The sequence below is a fragment of the Arvicola amphibius genome, chromosome 2, assembly GCF_903992535.2.
Source record: "Arvicola amphibius chromosome 2, mArvAmp1.2, whole genome shotgun sequence".
NCBI lineage: Eukaryota > Metazoa > Chordata > Mammalia > Rodentia > Cricetidae > Arvicola > Arvicola amphibius.
In genome coordinates, this window is record NC_052048.2 from 186,577,730 (window position 1) to 186,586,573 (window position 8,844).

General features: G+C 49.9%; 1 protein-coding gene across 4 annotated transcripts in view; it reads right to left on the minus strand.

Annotated features, from left to right (window-relative positions):
- Dennd2a (DENN domain containing 2A) overlaps positions 1-4,784 on the minus strand; it is a 92,015-nt gene extending 87,231 nt beyond the window's left edge. For 2 of the 4 annotated variants that reach the window (XM_038320269.1, XM_038320268.1), the window contains exon 1: positions 4,450-4,575. The gene's annotated coding sequence lies outside the window, so the exon portion shown is untranslated. Of the gene's footprint in view, positions 1-4,293; positions 4,387-4,449; positions 4,576-4,720 lie in introns of those variants that run through there. The other 2 variants (XM_038320270.1, XM_038320271.1) reach the window with 2 other exon arrangements.
- Positions 4,785-8,844: the final 4,060 nt, after the last annotated feature.

Consider the following 8,844-nt stretch of genomic DNA (forward strand, 5'->3'; position numbering starts at 1 on the left):
CAGGATAGCCTAGAGCAGCCTCTGGATTCTGCGTGGACTGTGAGGTTTCCAAAGTCTCACATCATTTTGAGTTAGCTTCCTCTACATCCCGTTTGGGGTTTGAGATGTCTGCCCTCAGCTGCTGCTCCAGCTGCCTACAACTCTGCTTTGCCCTAACCCTTTGGAACCATTAGTTCACGAATACAGAAGGCTGAGGAGGAAGAATCACAAGAGCAAGGCTAGTCTACATGGTGAAATTCTGTCTCACAAAGAAGCAAAGAAACTCGGGGGTGGGACGGGGGGGGGGGTGAGGCTGGTTAATTAAGAGCAGGTACTGGGCTTGCACAGGACCTGTATGCATTCCCAGCATTCACGTCAGACAGCTCACAATCACCTGCCATTCCAGCTCCACAGGATCCTATGTCTTCTTCTGGACTCAATGGGCACCCGCACACACACACAGAGAGAGAGAGAGAGAGAGGAGAGAGGAGAGAGAGAGAGAGAGAGAGAGAGAGAGAGAGAGAGAGAGAGAGAGACACGCACGCACTCACAGTTAAAAATAACACCTTCAAAAGAAAGAAACTGGAGAGCTGGCCAGCTGTTAAGAGCACTTGTTACTTTTACAGAGGATCCAAGTTCAATTCCCAGAATCTACATGGTGGCTCACAACCATCTTACTCCTGTCCCAGGAAATCTGAAGCCTTCCGACCTCCATAAGCACCAGGCATGTAGTTAGTGTACATGCATATACACAGGCAAAACACTCATATACATACAATAAAATAAATCTTTAAAAATATATAATAAAAGAACGAAAAGGGAGATGGAAAGATGACTCAGCAGTTAAAGGGTTAAGAGCACTGACTGCTCTTCCAGAGGATCCAGGTACCAGCACCCACGTAGCAGCTCACAACCACCTGTAAGTCTATTCTCAGGGGTTCTAATCTTCTGCTGGCTTCTATGACTACCTTAGGTCTAGAGTAACAGTTTGGGTTTTGGTGAGGGTGAAATGTCAGCTGGGGTACACGGACACACATGCAGGCCAAACACCGCATATAAAAATTTAAAATAAATAAATAAAGAGAGAGAAAAGAAACTTGGCAGGAGAGCAGAAGCCCACACCTCCTCAATGCCAATGTAAGCTATAGTTAAGTGAGACCTGCCATGAAGCCTTAGAGCTCATCAGCAAGGCTGTGGCCACCGATTCTGCAGGCTGTCTACCCTGTGCAGACCTCAGAGGGAAGGGTCACTAGAAACCTGTGCGGGACTTCCCAGCTCTCTTTGTGAAACTTCTCCTTGTGCAAACAATCCCCTATTCACCAGACCTCTCTGGGGAGAGTTCAGATCTGGTGACTCCTACCCACCCCTTTAGATGCAGACTCAGTATCAAGGCCCAGAGGGATCTGGGATGTGTCAATCAGGAGAGGCTGATCTCAAGGCTTATGCCCATTTTGCCACTGAATGGCATTTCAGGATGCTGGTGATTCTGGCACACTAGGGTCTTCCTGGCTCCCCTTCTCTACACCAGGGTCTCTGCCAAGCCACCGACAGATAGAGACTAATGGATCACCTTCCTGTTGGTGGCCAGGGAACTGGTTGCCCTGTCTTCTACATTCAGAAGTACATCACTTGCTATGACATCACTTTCTTGTCCCTATAGGTGTCCCCTGTCTCTGGTGGCACTGTACCACGACTGTTCACACCCCAGCTGACATTTTTCACCCTCACCAAAACCCAAGCTGTTCTTCTAGACCTGTGGTGGACGGAACAGGAGAACGGTCTCGTGGAGCTTATCATCTCATCTTTTGTAACACCGATAAGGATCCCCCCCCCCCGTCTTATCTATGTTTGTCATTTTCTTTACTGATGAAGACTTTACCCCCCCCCCATCACTCCCTAGTCTTTACATGAAGTTCTCCGGATGAACTCCCAGTTGAGTTCAATTCCAGGAAAAAATCTGTTCTGAAAGTTCATTTGTATGCTTTCTGTTGTCCCCGATCCAAAACTATGCAATCTAGTGCATTTTTGTTTGTTCCTAAGCTGCCAGAGAACTGGAAGCCAAGTTCATTGTCCAAGTGCTGCAATCTGCTCCATTCAGGCCATTCAAAAATGTCCCTTTTCTTTTGCTTCCTCCTGCTGAGCATCTCTGGGTTCGGGTTTAGTTTAAGTAAGTGCCTACAACCAGCTCCCCTGCCTACTTCTTGACTTCTAGACTCCACCCATCCCTCCTGTCTCGCCACGGCTACTCCACCAGGCTGCAGAGCCCAGGTCTCCTGGCACCAAGGGTAGAGCAAGCTTTCTAAGACACAAAGTGGGTCCATCACTCTTATTTTGGGGAACTCCTCATTCCACATTTTACTTTGCTTGCCTTGGTGAGATAGATAATATAGACAGACAGACAGACAGACAGTCAGACAGACAGACACACACACACACACACACACACACACACGAACGGTGTGTGTGTGTGTGTGTGAAGGCTCTAACTATGCTGCAGCCACACTAGATTTCTCCTATGCCTGCCTCTTTCCTCTTTTTGTATGTTGTACTCTCTGCCCCAGACAATCTTCCCTGCACTTTCTTTGCAAAGGCTCACAAGCATCCCTTTTGAACCTGGGACCCTCTGGATTCTCCTGGTTCTGTGGCATGCAGTGGGAATAGCCAGGCCAGACTAGAATAGTATTTTCTAGAAGGAAGAAAGAGGCTGTCTTGATCACTGTGTCCCCACCGAGCATTTCATGAGTAAAGTTATGTCCAGGCAGAGTACAAATCTTCCAGAATGAACGTCCAGACGTAAGACTCTCTGCCAGCGTCTGCATTACCCTACCTACAAAGAGTCTCTGAGGAAAGGCAAGATGGCTGGGCAGGTAAAAGTGTTTGCTGCCGATCCTGAGGACACACGAGGTGAGAGGGGAGGACGAACTCCTACAAACTGTCTTCTGATCTACACGCATGCCTGACGGCACATACACAATAAGCAAAAATATAATAAAAACTGTTTCAATTAAAAAAAGTCTCAGAGCCAAAGATATAGCTTAGTAGGTAGAGTGCTCACTCCCATGCAGGAAACCCTAGGTTTGATCCCCAGCATCTCATAAAGGTGTGCACCACACTCCTATAATTTCGGGGCTTGGGAGGTAGACTCAGGAGCTGAGGAGATAGCTTGTTTGTTCTTCCAGAGGACCTGGGGTTGGATTCCTAGCACTCACACGGAGGCTCACAACTGTCTGCTACTCCAGTACCAGGGAACCAGCAACACAGCCTCCTCGGGCACTGTTTGCACATGGTGCACAGACATATATTCAGGAAAACACTCATAAAAATAAATTAAATCTCAAAAAATTTAATTTAAAATCACTTTCGGGGGCTGGAGAGATGGTTCAGTGGTTAAGAGAACCGGCTGTTCTCCTAGAGGACCTGAGTTCAAGTCCCAGCACCCACATGGCAGCTCACAACTGTCTGTAGCTCCAAGATCTGACACCCTCACAAGATATATATATACATATATATATGTATATATATATATACACACACACATACATACACACACACATATATATATATATGTACACCGCTGCACACAAAAGTAAAAATAAGTAAGTTATTTTTTAAAAAAATTAAAATCACTTTCAAGGTCTGTCTAAGCTACCTGATACCCTGACCCTGTTTCAAGAAACAAAACAACAACGACAACAACAACAAAAAAATCCCTGAACTGAGCCTGGCTGCTCCTACCAGTCATCCTGCCCTTAGAGAGCTAAGGCAAGAGGGAGGATTATAAATTTGAGGCCAGCTTGGGTCACATTCTGAGACCCTGTCTCAAATAAACTACAGTCTGTTTCAGTTTGCCCTCAGCTTCCTCTCAGAAGCTCCACTTCCTCCTCTGTGGGCCATTCCCTAAACAAGTCTATTCCACTCTTCAGGTGTTTGCTACGGAAGGAGAAAGGCTCCAGTCACCACAGCAGGTGCAAGCCTTTCATGACAAATCACTGTAAAGTGCCTATTAGAACACTATTACCACACCCCACAATTACCTGTCATTTGGGGAGTTGAAGTCACAACCCCCAAAGCCATCAGAACACTGGGCCAGAAGCCAGCCTGCTTCTACCTCAGCAGGCTGGTTAAATCAGGGATCCCGCACTTTCCTAGTTACAATCCAGGGCCAAGGAGGGCAACCAACCCCCCCAGCTTCCTGTCCCAGCTCATCACAACGGATTCCAGGCGCTGGGCTTCCTCTGTCTCAGTGGTCTGACTCCTCCATATCTCGCTGCCCCTCTTACACAAGATTATATCCTGTGTTGTTAAGAGACTTACCCTGGGCTTCTTCGGCTCCCAACTCCATCCTTGACGGGAGAGTAGGAGAAGTAAACCCCAAGGCTCCCCACTTTCCAACACTGCAAATCCTGACTACAGCCGTCTGGACTCCCCCCACCCCGGCGTACAGACGCCCTCTCACACACGCGCACTCACTCTTAGGCGTCCCGGAGCTCCGGCACAGCGCAGGGCCGGGCTCTGCCCAGTGGCTGCAACTTTCTTCGGCCTCGAAGTCAGCCCGACCCGGGGAGGCGAGCTGGATCGCTCTCCGCGCGCGTCCCTAGGGTCGGGCTGAAAAGTCCCCAGCGCCGCCTACGGGGAGCCCCGGCTCGCCCCAGCACACTTTCTTCGCCGCCCCCGCTCGTACCCTCCCGGCTTCCCCCCCCCACACCCCGAGCTCGCCCCGCACTCCGGCGCCCCGTCCTACCTCCCCGCAGGCGGCGGCTCCGCGGGTTCCGGGGCGCAAGTCGCGGACGCCCGCGGCGGCGGGGGCCTGGGGCGCCATGGCCCGCTGCCCTCCGCGCCTTTGTCCGCGCGGCCTCCCCCGGCCGCCGCGAGCCCCTCGGGTCCCCGCCGCGCGCGCTCCCGTCGGGTCCCCGCCGCCTCCGGCCTCGGAGACGCGCTGCGTCCCCTCCCTCCGCCCGCGCGCGCGGCCCCTTCCTCTGCCTCGGGCTGCGCCGCGATCGTCTGCCGCGACGCGCGCCCCCTCCTCCCGACCCATCCCGCGGCTCCAGTGAGCTAATCCGCAGCTGGCGGGCGCCCGGCCGGTTGCCACAGCAACCACTCTCCCAGGGCCCGCCGCCGAGGGGGAGCCACGGTAAACAGGACCTTCTGCCGCACTCGCCCCCTAGCCTTTCGCGGGTGGGGGGAGATGGTGGCTTAACCTTTTCTGTGCTGAAGATCGCCTCACGGGTTCTCTTCTACCCTGGCCGGGGTCCATTCTCGAAGTGCGCTTAGCCGGGGGCCGAACACCGGACCACACCGCAGCCACGCTCCCTGCCCTAGCTTTGTTTCTGGTCAGATAGCAGGGAGCTAAACAGCTGGACGCCTCAGGCAAAATTGGGCTCCACATTTGCCTCCAAGCAACTGACAATCATGAGACTGGCCTTCGAGACCCACCGGCCCACGTTCGCCCACAAGCAACTCACAGTCATGAGACAGACTATTAGGACCCACACGGGTCCATATTTACCCCCAAGCAACTCACAGTTGCTGCAGGAGCGGGCCGTAAGGATCCACGGGTCCACCTCCCTTCAGAAGGGTACAGAAAGGGATCTAAGGCCACCAGAAGGCAGGCTGCTCAGGAAAAGCTATCAGAGAAGTGACTTTTTTACTGCCCACTGGTCTTTCTTACAAGGGGCAAGATCAAAGCACACATGCAGGATGTTTTAGGATGGTAGGATTACTAAATAGAAACCCACTTGAAAATGTCGTGGGCTTCAAGGGAGTCAGGAACACACAGGCTGGGGCATTCAATGAAATCCTCTGGGGCTTTGATGGCCTGGGAAGCTGAATCAATTGTAAAAAGTGGAGAAACAGAGGGAAAGGACGAGGGGAGCTCCATCATGGTATCTGGAGAGCCTTTAAGTAAGAGTGAATAAGGTAAGATGGGTAGGCTGAAGAGCTTCAAGAGGTCTGGGCAAAATCTGAATATTATGCTGAAGGCAATTGGGATCCAAGGAGAGGAATGCCAAACGATAATTTCTCAGCCTGACAGTGACAGTTTTTCGGTCCTTGGGGGTAGGTAGGTGCCAGCCAGTCTCTACACTGGAAAATGTTATTCTTGTTTATAGCTTAGAGACCTCCAAAAGAGTTGACCTATGTTTCTGGAGATGGCCTAGTGGCTTGATGCTTGGGTTGTGTGTGGGGAGGGGTTGTTGGCACAGATCCGGACTTCTTCCAGCTTCACTAAGTGGGGTACTTAGAAGACAAACAGTACTGCATCGAGAGAGGAAGGCCCCTGGCCTGGCATGCCTGCAATCCTAGCTTCCCGGGAGACTGAGGTCCTTGTGCAAGGGTAGGGGCAGACTTGAGATACCAGGCAACTGGGATTTACTTAGCGTCGCAGGGAAAGAAGCTGCATCTCCTTCACGGGCTGAGGGGTTTGCTCCTTGCGTAAGATCTTTGAGGCCTTTGTAAATTCTTCGTGCCACACCCATTTCAATGAAGCGCCTTGGACTTTCAGAATAGACCTTTGCCAAGCTCAAGCATTTTTTTTTGAAAAGTGTTAGTGTTCAAATTATTGCTTTGTTTGCATCCTTCTAAGCCCTCGCTCTCTAAATAAAGATCAAAGGCTTGGCTGCTTGAGGGTTAATTACTCCCAGGACCACAGGGTATCCTGATCCCGCAGCAGCCAACTGGCAAAGTTCAGTGGGAACTGAGCCAGGAGCCCAGCTGGCTGCCTCCCCCAGCCCAAACCACAAAAGAGCCTAGGAGCTTTTGAGTGTGTGGCTTCGAGATAGCCAGTTACATCTTAGGTGGACACAAGGAAGCTTGGGCTGAGGAGTCAGTCCTTTGGCAACCCCTAGGCCACCATTTTATCATGGAATTCTGGGCACTAACTTGTCTTAGGAAAATACCCTTGCTTCTGCCCCCTGGGTCAGATTTTGATGAATGCCTTCCCACCCCAGCCTCACCACTTCTGCTGATCCCCTTGCTGGGTCATCCTGTGGCTCTGTCACCATGACTCAGATCTGCTCATCGTCCTCTCCCCACTTTCTTTGCTGGTGTCGTTTCCCAAGATGAGGACACTTTTGGTCCCATCTAAACCAAGTAGCTTAAAGTCACCCCCCCCCCCGCCCAATACACACACACACAGACACACACACACACACGCACACACGCACACACACACATGCACACGGTGGATACCCAGTGCCAGGCCGCTCCAAAGCACACATCCCTTATTCTCCCTGTCTGTCCTCAGCTTCTCTCCTGGTTGCAAAATTAGACCCGAGGTAGGCATAAAGTCAGCTTTCTGTATCTGAAGGAGTATGGCTTCAGCAACTCCCTGGATACCAAAATGTTTGGATTTTCAAGTTCATTATAAAAACGGTTTCAAATCTGCATATCTACTATGTGAATTCTTCCATATTCTTTAACTCTAGATTATTATTACTTCTATATAATCCAATGTACTATGTAATTATAAATAACTTATATACATATATATAGCTATTTTCTTTCTTTCTTTCTTTCTTTCTTTCTTTCTTTCTTTCTTTCTTTCTTTCTTTTGCTTTTTGACACAGGATTTCTCTGTGTATAGCCCTTACTGTCCTGGAACTTGCTATGCAGACCAGGCTGACCTCAAACTCACAGAGATCTGCCTGCCTCTGCCTCCCATGTGCTGGGATTAAAGCCGTGCGCCACCACCTCCTGGCTATACTGAACTATTTTTAATAGCTGTTAGACTCTATTGTTGTGGCTTTCTTTCCTTCTAAAATTTTTTTGTGTATGGGTGTTTTGCCTGTGTGTGTCTGTGCACCACGTGTGTGCATGGTGGCAGCAGACATGAGAAGAGGGCTTCAGATCAGGATGCTGGAAGTGGAGTTACAGATGGTTGGGCTGTGAGCCACTATGTATGTGCTGGGAATTGACAGGAGTCCTCTGTGAAGCAGCAAGTGCTCTTTACCACCGTCTCTCCAGCCCTTGGTTTTTGTTGTTGTTGTTTGTTTTTCATTGTTTTGTTTGTTTTAATACTGTATCTGGTATTCTAGTCTGGCCTCTAATTTTCTAAGTAGCCAAGCATTTTTAACTCCTGACCTCCTGACACTCCCTCCCTAGTGCTGGGATTACAGGTGCTTACCAGCATACTTGACTTTAGATTCTAAAGGGGATGACAACAAGGAAAAAAGATTATACGTGCCTTGCAATTTGATGTGGGATTCCCCTCTGTATGCAGTGAATATGTTTTATTACCGTTGGTTAATAAAAAAGATGCTTTGGCCTATGGCAGAGCAAAATATAGCCAGTCAGGAAATCTGAACAGAGATATAGAGAGAAAGAAGGCCGAGTCTGAGAGACGCCATGTAACACCCAGGAAACCAATGTGCAGTCTCCCCTTTCAGCATGGTGCTGCCCATCTCTAATCCCAGCACTTGGGAGACTGAGGTAGGAGGATCATGAGTTCCATGTCAGCCTAAGCTACATAAATCTCCCAGGAACCCCCAGCACACACAGGTGTATATTTTCAGTTGTGTGTATATCTTAGAATATTTTCCACCAACAATTGGCTGAATCTCAGACTTCAGAATCCACAGATGTGGAGGCACAGATCTGGAGGGCTGGCTATCATCCGGCTCAAACTGGAAAAGGTGAGGATAAGACAAGAGGACAGAGCCGACCTCCTGTGAGCCTTTAGTTCTGCTGTCTCCATACCGTAGTCTTGGATCACTACGGAACATGTTACTTCCTTTCCCTCCTCTTCCTTCAGGGTCCTGTTGAAGAACATAGGCTTGGGAGGAGATAGCCAGATCCAGTTCCAGAACAGGTGACTTGGCCTCTGACTCCTGTATCTTCATGGGTAAGGTAGAAATAGAACCAGCTGTAACC